The following is a 17,126-nucleotide window of genomic DNA, read 5'->3' on the forward strand; positions in this document are numbered from 1 at the left end:
TTTCAGGGTGGTGGTAGCTTTGAACCATCTACACACACATTTTTCATAATATACATAGTTCTTCAAGAACACAACTATGGGGAGTCAGAGGACCTTGGTTCTAATCCCAGCACCACCATCTGCCTGCTGTGTCAAGTCACTTCATTTCTATGGGCCTCAGTTACCTTGTCTGTAAAATGGGAATTACGGGGATTAAGACTGTGAGCCCCACATGGGAAATGGACGGTGTCCAACCTGATTACTCTGTATTTACCCCAGAGCTTAGTACAGTGCCTGACACACAGTAAGCTCTGAACGAATACTGTAAGAAAAACCTACAATTTTAGCAGTACTGAAGATACACATAGGGTGCAACAATAATAACTTTATAGTATTCTCTTTGGAATACCTGTACAAGAGAAAAAGTTGAATGCCTTGCTCCCTTTCAGATGAGCTCTATATTCTCAAGAATTCACTGCCTCTTGGTGAGCATTAGCATTATATTTTCATGTTTAATACATCAGTTTATTTGACACAAGATCTTAGTAAATAACAGTTCTTTCAAGCTTGAATTTCAAACCCACTCACTTTTAGTCTTCAAGAGAAAAAAAAAATTTCAGTTTTTTGAAATAAGGGACAAACTGTGAAGAGTTGACTAACACAAATTACCATTTTCAGGAACCAGTAGAAGGGTAAAATGTGAAGAACATATATGTGATTCTTTGTGCCCAGAATGTTTGCAGAAAAACTCTTCACAAAGACAGATTGTTTTTTATTAGTACGCTTTCTAGAGCCATTTTAAGATTAAAAATTAGCATAGATAAAGGTCATTTTATGAAAATGTATAGAGTGGGGTTTGGAAGTCTTTAGTTCAGATTGATAATTACTGGATAGATTAGCAAAGAAGTACGTGCAAAATGTGTGTGAATGACTCTTCATATATTATGAAATGTGTAATTAATATTAATGTTATAATATGATTACATTAATATATAATTAATATGAGGGATTAATATATAATTCAAATATCCTTGAATCTCCGAGCACAAGTGATGAAGGTAAAGCTTGTGAAATTGATGTTGGTTGTCCCTTTTTCTGGAGAAGTGTTCCTTCCTCCAAACAGAGTTTTTCAGGATTAGGTTCCTCGATGAGGTAACCACTTGCTTCAGTTCTTTCAAGCCCGACTGGAGCATTAGTGAACGTTTACTGGCCCTAAATCTTCCCTTAAAACAGAAGAGCTATGGTAGTCATTTGTGCCTATGCCCCCACTCTTCACTGACAGCAATGGGGAGCGAGATGCCAAATGGATGTAGACAGGTTCGTTATGGCCATACTGATATCTGACAAGCTGATTTTCAAGAGAGATTTCAGCACATATTGGGGCGGTGATGCTGAAATACGGAGAACACCACAAAATTGATTAGCTAAAGAACAGTGGCCTACTCAGGCTCAGTGAATACATAAATCAATTTGTCACTGACCAAATAAGAGAAAGACATTTTGAATGTGCCTAAGATCTGAATGGTAACACCTGATGGAGTATGTCACTGTCCAACAGTGAAAGCTAAAGGGTAGTCATATTAGCATTGCTTTGCATGGTGGCTGGATTTCTTCTTATGAAAAATTGATAGGTTGATGTATTCTCAGAATAAGGCTAGAGGAAAAAGCAGTGATAAGCATACTAGTAGTATCAGTCTTATTTTTGGTGGCCTTAGCATACACAAACTCTCTTTCCCATAGCTTCCAATTTTTTTTTTTAATGGGATTGGGTGTATAAGAAGAACAAGGGAAGAGAGGATGACTCTAAATCAGTGGTACTTATTCAGTGCTCACTGTGTGTAGAGAACTGAATTAAGAGTCGGTAGACACATTCCATGCTATGATGAGCTTACCGTTTATAGAGACCGTATTCAAGATCCCAAACCAAGGAGTGAAAGTCAACGTCATCACTCCATCCACCTTCTTTTCAAATCACCTCTGCTCTGCCCAGCTCTTTACCTGAAAAAAACATTTATCTATTAAGTAAAATGTTTTAATAGGAAAAAGTGACTAATCGCAAACCCAAGAGGAACAGGTAAGCCATCAAAACACGTAGTTCTCTTGCACCAAATGCAGTGGAGAGACAAGAAAGCTACAAGAAAGAGTCACACATTGTAGATAAGGACTGCACCTCAGAGTCAAAAGAAATCTTTTTCACAAAGTTAAAGGGACCGTCGATGTATTTGTTGATTGTCACCAGGGCTCATAATAGTAATAATAATTGTGGTGTTTGTTAAATGCTTACTGTGCTTACACAAGAAACAGCGTGGCTCAGTGGAAAGAGCATGGGCTCTGGAGTCAGAGGTCATGGGTTCAAATCCCAACTCCGCCGCTTCTCAGCTGTGTGACTTTGGGCAAGTCACTTAACTTCTCTGTGCCTCAGTTCCCTCATCTGTAAAATGGGGATGAAGACTGTAAGCCCCATGTGGGACAAACTGATCACCTTGTATCTCCCAAGCACTTAGAACAGCGCTTTGCACATACTAAGCGCTTAACAAGTGCCACCATTATTATTATTATGATTATTATTACTGTGTGCCAGGCCCTGTATTAAGCGCCAGGGTAGATGCAAGGTTATTGGGTTAGACACAGCCCACCTAGAGCTCCCAGTCTCAATCTCCATTTTACAGATGAGGTAACTGAGGAATAGAGAATAATAATAATAATAATAATGGCATTTATTAAGCGCTTACTATGTGCAAAGCACTGTTCTAAGTGCTGGGGAGGTTACAAGGTGATCAGGTTGTCCCACGGGGGGCTCACAGTCTTAATCCCCATTTTACAGATGAGGTAACTGAGGCACAGAGAAGTTAAGTGACTTGCCCAAAGTCACACAGCTGACAATTGGAGGAGCTGGGATTTGAACCCATGACCTCTGACTCCAAAGCCCGTGCTCTTTTCCACTGAGCCACGCTGCTCCTCAGAAGTGAAGTGACTTGCCCAAGTTCGCAGAGCAGACAAGCGGTGGAGCTGGGATTCATTCGAACCCAGGTCCTTCCGACTCCCAGGCCCGTGTTCTATCTACTAAACCAGCTGCTTCTCATCTGATCAATCGTATTTGTCTTACTGAGTGCTCACTCTGTGCAGAGAACTATACTAAGCACTCGGGAGAGTATAATACAGCGTAGTTGGTAAGCACGTTCCCTGCCGACACCGAGCTTACAGTCTGGAGTCTCACCGTCACATCTTTGAATAAGGACAGCGAGAGAAAAGGCAGGGTGAAAGGAAACCTCTATCGTGGCCTGGCTCAGAATTTGGGACCAGGCTCTCAGTTCTCTGCGCCTCAGTTACCTCATCTGTAAAATGTGGATTACGACTGTGAGCCACCCCTGGTACAACCTGATCGCCTTGTAACCTCCCCAGAGCTTAGAACAGTGCTTTGCACGTAGTAAACACTTGATAAATGCCATTATTATTATTATTATTATTATGAGAGGCTCTCAGTCTCCTTTGCAGGCTCCTCCTCCTCCTCCTTACTGTTGGGGTTGCTCAAGGGTCAGTTCTTGATCCCCTTCTGTTCTCTATCTACACTCACTCCCTTGGTGAACTCATTTGCTCCCATGACTTCAACTATCATCTCTATGCTGATGGACACCAAAATCTACATCTCCGCCCCTGCTCTCTCTCCCTCCCTCCAGGCTCATATCTCCTCCTGCCTTCAGGACATCTCCATCTGGATGTCTGCCCACCATCTGAAACTCAGTATGTCCAAGACTGAACTCCTTATCACCCCTCCCAAACCCTGTCCTCTTTCTGACTTTTCCATCACTGTAGACGACACTACCATCCTTCCTGTCTCACAAGCCCGCAACCTTGGTGTCATCCTCGACTCCGCTCTCTCATTCACCCCACACATCCAATCCGTCACCAAAACCTGCCAGTCTCGCCTCCAAGATTCGCCCTTTCCTCTCCATCCAAACCACTACCTTTCTAGTTCAATCTCTCATCCTATCCTGACTGGATTACTGCATCAGCCTCCTCTCTGATCTCCCATCCTCCTGTCTCTCCCAACTTCAGTCTATACTTCACTGTGCTGCTCGGATTATCTTAGTACAGAAATGTCCTGGGCATGTCACTCCCCTCCTCAAAAATCTCCAGTGGCTGCCTGTCAACCTACGAATCAAGCAAAAACTCCTCACTCTCTGCTTCAGGACTCTCCATCCCCTCACCCCCTCCTACCTCACCTCCCTTCTCTCCTACAGCCCAGCCTGCACCCTCTGCTACTCTGCCACCACTAACCTCCTCACTGTACCTCGTTCTCGCCTGTCCCACCGTTGACCCCTGGCCCACATCCTCCCCCTGGCCTGGAATGCCCTCTCTCCGCACATCCACCAAGCTAGCTCTCTTCCTCCCTTCAAAGTTCTATTGAGAGCTCACCTCCTCTAGGAGGCCTTCCCAGACTGAGCCCTCTTTTTCCTCTCTTCCTCCCCTCCCCCCCAACCCTGGCCCTACCTCCTTCCCCTCCCCACCGCACTTGTATGTATTTATACAGATTTATTACTCTGTTTATTTTACTTGTACATATTTACTATTCCATTTATTTTGTTAATGATGTGCATGTAGCTATAATTCTATTTGTTCTGACATTTTTGACACCTGTCTACACGTTTTGTTGCCTGTCTCCCCTTTCTAGACTGTGAGCCCATTGTCGGGTAGGGACCGTCTCTATATGTTGCCGACTTGTGTTTCCCAAGCACTTAGTACAGTGCTCTGCACACAGTAAGCACTCAATAAATACGATTGAATGAATCATTTGATCAGGGCCACACCCCTATGGATTTGTAATACATTCTATAGATCAGCCTTTGCGGGGGAAGGCAAAAGGGAAACATTTGGCCTAAATAACACAGTTCAGTCAAAAAATACCAGTCTTGTGAGCTGCAGCCTTGAACAAAATTGTAATATTTTTCTCTGCTTTCACTGTGATGAAACCGTGAATGGCATCAAAGCAGGATGCAAAGTGCCAGGAAAGCGATTAACAATGTAGATTTCCCTTTCACGTGAGAGGGTGAATTCTACTTGTTTAAGAAATAATGCTGATAGATGTTTAATATCATCAATGAATACTGCAGCAGAGGGAGTTGGGTAACTCAGCACGATATCCCTCAGCCTTATGCAAAGAAACTGTTTTATTCCTAAATTTATCTGAAATTAGTAGTTTCCTGGGGTTGTGATGACTATTTTGATCAGTTTAGTGGAAAGGGAAGCAACTGGACAGACTATGAAGGAGGGTGGGAAGACTATGATGCAGCAAGGCAAAGAGCAGCAACCCTCCCCAACCAAAACTTACTTCCAGCATTTGGCATAGGCCACTGCCTGCCTCCAAAGGCAAGTCACTTAACTTCTCTGTGCCTCAGTTACCTCATCTGTAAAATGGGAATTAATTAATTCATTCAGTTGTATTTATTGAGTGCTTACAGTGTGCAGAGCACTGTGAGACTGTGAGCCCCACATGGGACAACCTGATTACTTTTTATCTACCAGGCACTTAGAACAGTGCTTGACACATAGCAAGCACTTAACAAATACCATCATTATCATTATTATTCTCCCCCACTTATGCTCTTGGATTGGGAACGCTCTGAGAGACAGGGACTGGGTTGAATTCCCACCCCTGTCTTCCCTCCCAGTGCTTCGTATTCCCTAATCCTATTGCACTGTATTCTCCCAAGCACTCGATACATTGCTGTGCACACAGTAATTGCTCAGCAAGTGATTGATTCATCTTCTCAACCCATTACGGTCAAGCTTCCAACCCCTTCCTGCCACTGTGACAGCACTCTCTTAAGTCACCAGTGACCTCCCTGTAGCCATCCAAAGGGCTAGCCTTCATTCTGATACTCTTTGACCTTCGATCTGCTTTGGAAATTCTGAACAACTCATTCCTCCTCAAAGCACTCCTTGGACTCAGTTTTGCTGACACAGTGCTGACCTGGCTGTGCTTCTACCTCCATTACCGCTCCTCCTCGGTTTCATTCACTAATCCCTGCTCCACCACTTGTCTGCTGTATGACCTTGGGCAAGTCACTTCACTTCTCTTGGCCTCAGTTCCCTCATCTGTAAAATGGGGATTAAGATTGGGAGCCCCACATGGGACCACCTGATTACCTTGTATTTCCCCCAGTGCTTAGAACAGTGCTTGGCACGTAGTAAGCGCTTAACAAATACCATCATTATTGTTCACTTCTCTGTTGTATTGTACTTTCCCTAGCTCTTACTCAGTACAGTGCTCTGCACACTGTTAGCACTCATTAAATGTGATTGATTGGATCACTCATTCTTCCTCCACCTCCTACTGTCTTACTGTGGGTGTCGGGCAAGACTTTGTACTGGAAACCCTACTCTTAGCACTCTACACTCCGTCTCTCACACACTCTCTGACATGACTTCAGTTATCAGCTCTGCGCAAATGACTCCAAAATCCACCTCCCTAGCCAATAACCTCTCATCTGACCTGTAATCACACATCTCCTCTTGCCTCCAGAACAAGCCTTCCAGACTCAGTATGGCTGAAACAGTGCTACTCATCTTTCCCCCTAAACCTACACCTAATTCATTCTTCTCAGATACAAGCGCTTAGTACAGTGCTCTGCACACAGTAAGCGCTCAATAAATTTGTTTGAATGAATGAATGACTCTCCCTTCCCCGCCTTCTCCTCTTCTTGCCTCCCTCCCACAAGTAACAGAAGGGAAACAGAATTGAGCATAGTTCAGAGTCCAGCCTGGGTCCTGCTTTTCACCCTTTTCTATTTTGCTTCTAGTGTTGTGCGGTTGTTCCAGTAGAAAGAGCACTGCTCTGAAAATCAAGAGATCTTGGTCTAGTCTTAGTTCTACCTGCACCTGACTAACAAGGATAAAAGCAGCGGGTGGCCTTGGCAGAAACACGTCACCCTCACCCTGCCAACTTGCTCATTAGAAAGTCAGTGGCACTCGAAGAAGTTGCATGGCCCAATGGTAAGAGCATGGGCTCTGCTGCTTGCCTGCTCTGTGACCTTGGGCAAGTCACTTAACTTCTCTGGGCCTGTTCCCTCATTTTTAAAGAAGGGAATACCTGTTCTCGCTCTTACTTAGACGGTGAGCCCCACAACGTGAGGGACTGTGTCTTAACTGATTATCTTGTCTCTATCCCAATGTTGAATACAGGGTTTGACAATAGTAAGTGCTTAAAAATGCCATTATTATTATTGAACACGGTCATCAATTCCTCTGCCTAGGTTCTCGGTCCTGAAGTCTCAGGAAGAAGGTTCGAGAAGCAGTGTGACCTAGTGGAAAGGGCATGGGTCTGACAGTCAGAAGGACTAGGCAGGATTCGAATCCTGGCTCCACCACTTGTCTGCTTGGGCAAGTCATTCACTTCTCTGTGCCTCTGTTACCTCAACTGTAAAATGGGGATTAAGACTGTGAACTCCATGTGGGACATGGACTGTGTCCATCTTGATTAGCTTGTATCTACCTGAGCACTCAGTACAGTGCCTGGCACATAGTAAGCACATAATAAATATCATTAAAAAAAATCCATCATTCCTGGTGGGAAACTCAGTCATCATTTTTCCTTTGAGTCAGTCTCTCTCTCTCTCTCTCTCTGTCTCTCTGTCTCTCTCTCTCTCTCTGCCTCTGTCTCTCTCTCTGTCTCTCTCTCTGTCTCTCTCTCTCTCTCTGTCTCTCTCTCTCTCTCTCTCTCTCTCTCCCTCTCCCTCTCTCTCCCTCTCCCTCTCTCTCCCTCCCTCCCCGTCCCTCCCTCTCTCCCTCCCTCCCCTTGTGACTGTGACTGTATGGTGACTCACTAGTCCCCCACGTGATATGGACAGAAGGGCCATGTCAAGGATGTGGAGAGAGAGAGAGATAACAAGGAGAGAGATAACTGTTGGGTAGGGACTGTCTCTATATGTTGCCAACTTGTACTTCCCAAGTGCTTAGTACAGCGCCCTGCATGCAGTAAGCGCTCAATAAATACGATTGATTGATTGATAACAATAATAATAATAGTGATGGTATTTGTTAGCACTTACTATGTGCCAAGCACTATTCTAAGCACTGGGGGGCATACGAGGTGATCAAGTTGTCCCACTTGGGGCTCACAGTCTTAATCCCTATTTTCCAGATGAGGTAACTGAGACCCAGAGAAATGAAGTGACTTGCCCAAAGTCACACAGCTGACAAGTGGCAGAGCCACGATTAGAAACCATGAGCTCTGAGTCCCAAGCCTGGGCTCTTTCCACTGAGCCATGCAGGTGGCCCCAGTTTCACTGGCAATACTTGGAAATGGAACACACAATGAGTACAGTTGTCCATTGCCCACGGGCCTCACTCACTGGCTAGTAACGGCAAATGGCAAATGGTCTGAGACCCTGCAGATGATGACTCCTTAATTCAATAAACCACCTCTAGAGGAGAGAGGGAAATGTCCCGGCCTCTTGTGGCTTGTTGGCCCACACACAACTGGAGGCAACTCAGAATTTTTTCATTGCGTTCTTGGAAGAAGCTACAGAGAGTTGGCCATTTTCCTTTCCTTGTGGAAATGGCAGGAATTCCTTAAAGGTGGCTATGAGGCCTCTTTGATCAGCTGTCTCGATGTGTCGGGTCATTCATAATATTGATTTTGGAGACCACTGACACCTTTCTCTTGCTCTCGCCATGCATCAACCTTTCTGACACAGGTCATGGGAATGGAGAGTTGCCAGCAGCTCTTTTAAGGGACTGCCTGCTATTTTGTGCATGTGTTATATGAAGGGCTCCCATTTGTCTTCCCTTCCATATTGAAAGTTTGGAGAATTGGAAGAAGCTGGCATAATCCCATTTGAATCTTTGCCCATGCACAGGAATCAAAATGATTAGTGGTATATTCCCATCTGCGTATTCTTTTCTAGCTCTGCACACAGTAAGAGCTTAATAAATAGTATTACTACTATAGTGAAGCTACACATGTGCATGTCACAGGATATACCCCAATGTCTGTTGAAAAGCCTCCTCCCCAAAATCAAATTTCTCATCTTTATGCAATACAATGTTATCTATATAGAGAGATATATTTATACTTATATATCTTTATACATATGTATACATTTATACATATATTTATATGTGTGAGTCTGTATATGTATGTCAATACACACATATAAATATGCACATATACACATTCATTTATACACATAAATGAGGTAATGTGAAAATGCTAGTTTATCATGACAAATCAGCATGTTGAGAAGCTTTACATTTGAAAACTAATATCCTGGGAGGAACCAATTATCTTCCCCACTTTATCATAGAAATCCCCTGATAGGTGAAATTTAATCAGAAAAACAGCAACCATTCCCTTGCTTTTCTTTTTTTTTTATCTTAAGCAGCTGAAGCATTTGCCAGTGGGAACCAGGATTTTCCAGCCTTAAAGAAATAATGCATATATCTTCACTAAACTTATAAAGCGCCCTTAGGTGTTAACATCGTGAGGTGGAAGGAGAAAAAAAGGGTAAATGAAAAATGCTCAGGTTTCATTTGCAAAGCTATTCAGCAGGCTTCATACTAGATTAGAGAACTGAAAAGCTCAAGGACATTCCCTAAAATAAATCTCCCAACCTCTTGGCTCTCAAGACATCTGGGTCTAGGAGAGCTAATCAGTTGCCTTTTTTGAAGATTGCCTAGAATCAATCATAGATGCACAGAAATTAAATTTGGAAAAGATTTATTTAGATACCCATTCCCCAGAAATGTTACATCATATTTTCTGGTGATGGGCCCGTCTGGTTTTTAGAGCCTCCTTTCTCTTTCCCTGGGTCGTATATTTTATTAGAAGGCTTTTTTCCACTCTAGACTAAATTTTCTTTTTCACTATTTCATCACTTTAGTATCTATATGGAAAATTAGAAATGCCATTGCCTAGGTTGCCACGTTGGAAAGTTCAGATCGTTGCAGTCTGCATGAGCGTGAATGTAGCATTGAGCATTAATGCAGAACTTGGCTTTGGCCCACCCAGTTGGCCCGAGGATTGATTTTCGTTGCCTACGTCCAGCGTCATCCCAGGGCTCTGCTCCCAACCTGCCTTGCCGGAGCTGGGCAGGTAAGGACTCCAGCCACGACAGCAGGGCCTCAGCCCTCTCACGTCACAGGGTCGTTTAGCCTCAACATCAGGGCCCCTCGCTGTCCTTCCCCTTGTGCTATCCCAGGTCTCTGCTCCCAACATGCTTGGCCAGAATGGGGTAGGAAGGACTTTAGTCATGACGGCAGGGCCTCAGCCCTTCCTCATCATGGGATCGTTCAGCCTCAACCTCAGGACCCCTCACTGTCCTCCCACCCCGTGCTATCCCAGGGCCCTGCTCCCAACCTGCCTCACTGTCCTCCCCCAAAGCTGTCCCAGGGATCTATTCCCAAACCTCCTTGGCAGATTGAGCAGAGAAGGATTCCAGTGGCAGCAGTGGGGCCTCCACAAATTTTTGAATGAAGGGGATGAGGCCATTGTGGCGACTGGACAATAGATGGCCCTTCCTGTCCAGTAGGGAATCACTCTTTCAACCACCATAGTCTTGAACTCTTCATACTTCCACTGTTGTCCTGGTGTTCCTTGCTTTGTGTATTTCAATCCTTCTGCATGTGCCCCTCACCATCCTCCCAGTCCACCGTCCTAGAGCGTCCATCCTCTGAGGGCCAGGGACCAGATCTTATTTATCCTTTATTGCATTTCTGCCCAGAGCCGAATACAGTACTTGGCACCAAGTAGACACTCCATAAATACCAGTGAATGAATGCATGATGAATTAGCAGTATGTATTGAGCAATCTACTGCACGGAAAGTATCAGACTATCCATACAGGAGGCAAGAGAAGTGTAAGGGGAGATGTTTGTCCCCAAGGAATTTAAGAACTAATGGTGGGGAAGAGAAGATCACTGGCTCTCTGGGTACCATTACTTGAATGATTTGTTCCTCTCAAGTCAGCCTACCTGCCGTTCTTTGTTCTCATCTCTCTGGCTGTGCCCCCGTCTTTTGCACGGCATTCCCTCCTCCTTTTTAGCAGGCAGACTGCTGTTCTCTCCCCATCTTTAAGGCCTTTCTGAAATGATGTCTCTGAGAGGAGGCCTTCTGTAATTCTTCTTTCCTATCCCAGTCTATGTCCATGCCACTCCTGCCCCTTCAGCAATTCTGCACCCCCTGAGCATATGGGTGTTCATTTGGTAGCTCCTGCCAGGGCACTTATGTATATATCTTTGTCAGTCAATCCACCAATGATATTTATTGAGTGCTTACTGTTTGCAGAGCACTGTACTAAGCACTTGGAAAAGTGAAATTACACTGAACTGGTAGATGACGTGCTTCCTGCTCCAGAGGAGCTGTCTACGGGACTGAAATTTATTATCATAAATTATTCTATTGCTTCCCGCTAGGTGTAATTTCTTTGAGTGATTTGCTTGTATCCACCCCAGAGCTTAATAATAATAATAATGGCATTTATTAAGTGCTTACTATGTGCAAAGCACTGTTCTAAGCTCTGGGGAGGTTACAAGGTGATCGGGTTGTCCCACGGGGGACTCACAGTCTTAATCCCCATTTTATAGATAATGTAAGTGAGGCACAGAGAAGTGAAGTGACTTGCCCAAAGTCTCACAGCTGACAATTGGCAGAGCCACGATTTGAACCCATGACCTCTGACTCCAAAGCCTGTGCTCTTTCCACTGACCCACGCTGCAGTGTCTGGCACATAGTAAGCACTTAACAAATATCATAATAATTATTATTATTATTCAAGCAAATTGTGTTGGACACAGTCCCTGTCCCACATAGGGCTCACAGCCTTAATCCCCTTTTTATAGATAATAATAATGATGGCCTTTGTTAAGCACTTACTATGTGCCAAGCACTGTTCTAAGTGCTGGGGGAGATACAAGGTAATCAAGTTGTCCCTCGTGGGGCTTACAATCTTAATCCCCATTTTACAGGTGAGAGAACTGAGGCCCAGAGAAGTCAAGTGACTTGCCTAAAGTCACACAGCTGGTCAGTGGTGGAGCCAGGATTAGAACCCACAACCTCTGACTCCCAAGGCCATGCCCTTTCCACTAGGCCACACCGCTTCTCTAAGATGCTTCTGTAAGATAGTTGAGGTAACTGAGGCTCAGAAAAGTGAAGTTTTGTTTGTTTTCATTGTATTTGTTAAACACTTACTATGTGCCAAACACCTTTCTAAGCGCTGGGGTTGGTACAAGTTAATTAAGTCAGACACAGTCCCTGTCCCACATGGGGCTCACAGTCTAAGTAGGAGGGAGAACAAGTATCCTCATTTTGCAGTTGAGAAAACCGAGGCACAGAGAAGTGAAGTGACTTGCCCAAGGTCACACAGCAGACAAGTAGCAGAGCTGGGACTCGAACCCAGGTCCTTCTGACTCGCAAGCCCTTGCTCTATCCACTAGGCCAGTGTTCTCCACAGAATAAGTGCTCAGTAAATACTACTGATTGAAATTAAATCCATCAGTTACATTTGCTATATTACCTGCCCAGAATAGTATATTACTTCCAGGCAGTGACCTTGGCATTAACTATTTCAGATCGTTTTGGTTAGTTATTAATGTCTACCCTGGTCATAAAATACATCTTGGAAAGGTCCCTTACTGGTTGGCATTACTGCTGCCACAGCATTCCCAACTTATTTCCAGCATCGATTATCAATCGATGCTATTTACTGAGCACTTACTGCGTGCAGAACATTATACTAAGCAGTTGGGAGAGTACTGTGTGCTCTGCACACAGTAAGCACTCAATAAATATTATTGAATGACAGTGCAGCACAGTTGATAGACACATTCACTGTCCCCCACAGTGGGCATATAGGCTAGAGGGGAAGACAGACATTAATATAAATAAATAATTTACAGATATTTACGTAAGTGCTGCAGGGATGAGGATGGAGTGAATAGCAAATGCTCAAAGACTACAGATCCAAGTGTCCCTTGGAGAATTTTCCCTGCTAGTGGTTAAATGGAGCATTATCCAATTTGGGCAAAAAATGTTTTAATCCAAGGTGATTGTACTTTTTGGTGTTTCCACCATCAGGAATATATACCATTGTCAGATTTTTCTTAAGAATGACCACAGCCCTTGCTTGTGGTGAAGCCAAAAGCCTTCATAATAATAATGATAGAATTTATTAAGCGCTTACTATTTGCAAAGCGCTGTTCTAAGCACTGGGAAAGTTACAAGGTGATCAGATTGTCCCACGGTGGCGGGGGGGGCGAGGGGGTGCTCACAGTCTTAATCCCCATTTTACAGATGAGGTAACTGAGGCACAGAGAAGTTAAGTGACTTGCCCAAAGTCACACAGCTGGCGGAGTCGGGATTTGAACCCATGACCTCTGACTCCAAAGCCCGCGCTTTTTCCACTGAGCTATGCTGCTTCTCTAGACTGATGAGCCCAATGTTGCTCTCAGAACATTTGTTTTTCTCAATCTCACAACAGAGTTCATATTGGCCTTGCTTTATGAGCTATAACCATGTTGTTATTCGAGTAGTTTTTGTAGTTGACCATGTTCATCACTAATTGTCTCAGAAAGCTCCTGGCTAGAATCAAGCCAATAATGGGCAGCACTGAGATTCTCTGGCAGTTTCGACAGTTTGCCCTCTCACCTTTCTTCTAAAAATGGTGATTATGGAGGCATCTTTGAAGTCTGGTGGCATTTCTTCAGTGTTATATGTGTTGAAGAATAACTCTGGCAGATATGTAGGCTGCCTAGAATGGAGGGGGTGGGGGGGGCGAAAGGGGTATGTGTCAGGGGAGGATGGTATGAGTGAAAGAGAGTGTGAGAAAGTGTGTGTGAGTGAGAGAGAGAGAGCACACATTTGGTTTAGGGAACAGTAATGTCAAGGTTCACCTCAGTACAATAATAATAATAATGGCATTTATTAAGCACTTACTATGTGCAAAGCACTGTTCTAAGCGCTGGAGAGGTTAGAAAGTGATGAGGTTGTCCCACGGGGGGCTCACAGTCTTCATCCCCGTTTTACAGATGAGGTAACTGAGGCCCAGAGAAGTTAAGTGACTTGCCCAAAGTCACACAGCTGACAAGTGGCAGAGCTGGGATTCGAACCCACGACCTCTGACTCCAAAGCCCGGGCTCTTTCCACTGAGCCACGCTGCTTCTTCAATAAATAATAAATTAAATAAATATTAAATTTAATATATTATAATATATTTAATTATTACAATAATTAAATAAATAATAAATGCCATTATTATTATTACAATGCACTCAGTGTATCCCCTGGCAACATCTGGAAAACTGAGAGCGTCAAAAGCCATGCGAAACCAGATCCTAGTGGGTGTGGGGAGTCACCAGGAAGCCGAGCTGATGGCCTAGTCGTTCTCTGGAGCCCACTGTTGGGTAGGGACTGTCTCTATATGTTGCCAACTTGTACCTCCCAAGCGCTTAGTACAGTGCTCTGCACACAGTAAGCGCTCAATAAATACGATAGATTGATTGATTGATTGATTGATTGATTGTCCCAGAAGACAGAGAGGACCTCCCATCAGAAGGCTCACTGAGGAGAGCTCAAGGAATATTCAGTGAGCAGAGAGCATCCCTGGATAAAAAGGACGCTGTTTTTGGATATTGAGTAAAGCAGCTGGTGGGGGTGGGGTGGGGTGGGGTGGGGGGCGCGGGTGTGTGTGTGTGTGTGTGTGTGTGTGTGTGTATGTGTGTGTGTGTATGTGTGTAAAAATAAGAGGAAGAGAGCTTTAGTGAGCTGTTTGGAGAGCACTCATGTCCACGAAGGCTGCGTCTTCCTAACCATAAGGCCGGCTATGCGGCAGTCAAACCTCACTGAACCAAACCTCGGAAAACTGAGTATCCAGTGTGTTAGGGATCACTGCTGCTCGCGGACTCCTGCATTTCTAGTCTCTTGAGGATTATGCCCACTCCTTGCTTGATGATTTCTGCAAGGCTGACATCAAACCCTGTCTTTAAGTAAATGTTATGTCTTCAAAAGTCAGCGCCAAGCTTTCCCATTTTATTAAGTTTGTCACGCCTCCTTGGTGATAGTTGAAGACTTATTAAAATGTTCAATCCGTGGGTCTGTATTTGGTTGGGGTTTTTTGACATTTGTTAAACACTTAGTATATGCCAGGCACTGTTCTAAGCACTGGGGTAGGCACAAGTTAATCAGGTTGGACCAAGTCCGTGTCCCACATGGGTTGACCATATTAATCCCGATTTTACAGTTGAGGCAACTGAGGTGCAGAGAAGTGAAGTGACTTGCTCACGGTTACCCAGCAGACAAGTGGCCGAGCCGTGATTAGAACCCAGGACCTTCTGACAATAAATACGATTGATTGACTCCCAAGACTATGCTCTCTCCACTAGACCCTGCTACTTCTCACTAGGCCAAACTACTTCTCATCCATTTATTGTGTGCTTACTGTATGCAGAGCATTGTTCTAAGCACTCGGCAGAGTACATTAGGATAATTGGATGCAATTCCTACCCTCAAGGAGTTTACAGTATTATTGCCATTTATATAGGATTCCTTTGTTGTCTGTGATGATGCTGTAGGAGTATAAATGGGGCCATGGGACTTCTTTAGTGGTGAGAAAAAATGCCTTGTTTGGTGCATCTCAGCCCCACAGCACTTGAGTAAATATCTGTAAATTATTCATTTTTGTTAATGTCTATCTCCTCCTCTAGTCAATGGGCACATTGTGGGCAGAGAATTTGTCTACCAACTCTCCAGTTTTGGCATCCCTCCACTGGCCATGCTTAATTTGGTCCATATGTCCTGTCTCAGGTTTTTGATTAATCTCTAATATGCATTTTTTTATGGCATTTGTTAAGTGCTTACTATGTTCCAGGCTCTGCACTAAGTGCTGGGGGTAGATACAATCCCTTTCCAATATAGGGCTCACAATCTTAATCTCCATTTTACAGCTGAGGTTACTGAGACACAGAGAAGTGAAGGGGCCTGCCCAAGATCACACAGCAGACAAGTGGCAGAGCCAGGATTAGAACCCAGGTCCTTCTGACTCTCAGGCCCGTGCTCTATCCACTAGGCCACACTGCACTTATGTATATACCACAGCACTTATGTACATATCTAATTTTTAAATTTATATTAGTGTCTGCCCCGCCCCCACCAGATCATAAGCTTGTGTGAGCAGGGAATGTGTCGTATTGTTGTGTTGTACACAGTAACACGGTAAGTGCTCAGAAAATACGATTGATTGATTGATATGCTATGATCGTAAGGTGTTGCAAGGCGGTGTTGGTGCATTTCTCGTTTTGCTGCAAGTAGTTTTAATCATTAAATCAGTTTTGGTGGTATCTTCTTGCCATACCCCCCTGAGAATGGGTGATAAACAGAAGGGCAATAACAATAAAAAACCCTCGAACTCCATGTTCCCCCAAGTCCGATAGACCACAGCACTCTAGGTTTTCCAACTCGTCCTAGAAATCTCACCTCCTTCGATAATAACAATAGTAATGGTAATAATTGTGGTATTTGTTAGGCACTTACAATGTGCCAAGCATCATACTAAGTGCTGGGGTGATACAAGATAATCAGGTTGGACACAGCAGTCGCTTTCCCCCTTGGGACTCTTTCATTAGGCCACGCTGTTTCACATTGTACCCAAACAATGATCAAACACAATTACTACAGCTACTACTATTGCTATTAGTGCTTCTGCTACAATTACTACTCTTACAACTACTACTATCATTACTACTACTACTACAATTATTACTACTACTGCCACTGCTTGGGTATGAAAAATCAGATTTTAGTGGGATCGTCTTAAAACAAAGGTCAACTTGATTTCAAGGCAACGTATTGTACAACTGTATGAGTAGATAATATATGTCTGCATATAAGAAACGTAGAAAATATATAAACTGTACACAACATATTTTAATACATAAATATTTAAATAGAAAATTAAACCTATATCGAATTTATGTGAAGTCTGTAGTCAGGCCATGAGTCTGTCTTCAGTTTAAATAGCTGAGATTGTCATGCATTTTAGACAATAGGGATTTTTTTTTCTTCTTTCTGGATGGACTCAGGCACTGAGATATTAAGGTATTTTCCCATGATCTCATAAGGCAGTTAAAGAAGTAGGAATGGAATTTTCCAATTCAAT

At 43.8% G+C, this 17,126-nt stretch overlaps 1 protein-coding gene across 2 annotated transcripts in view; it reads left to right on the plus strand.

The window, feature by feature from the left end:
• FAM189A1 (family with sequence similarity 189 member A1) overlaps positions 1-17,126 on the plus strand; it is a 408,034-nt gene that overhangs the window by 280,442 nt on the left and 110,466 nt on the right. The window lies entirely within an intron of this gene.

Source organism: Tachyglossus aculeatus, chromosome 5 (genome assembly GCF_015852505.1).
Source record: "Tachyglossus aculeatus isolate mTacAcu1 chromosome 5, mTacAcu1.pri, whole genome shotgun sequence".
Lineage (NCBI taxonomy): Eukaryota > Metazoa > Chordata > Mammalia > Monotremata > Tachyglossidae > Tachyglossus > Tachyglossus aculeatus.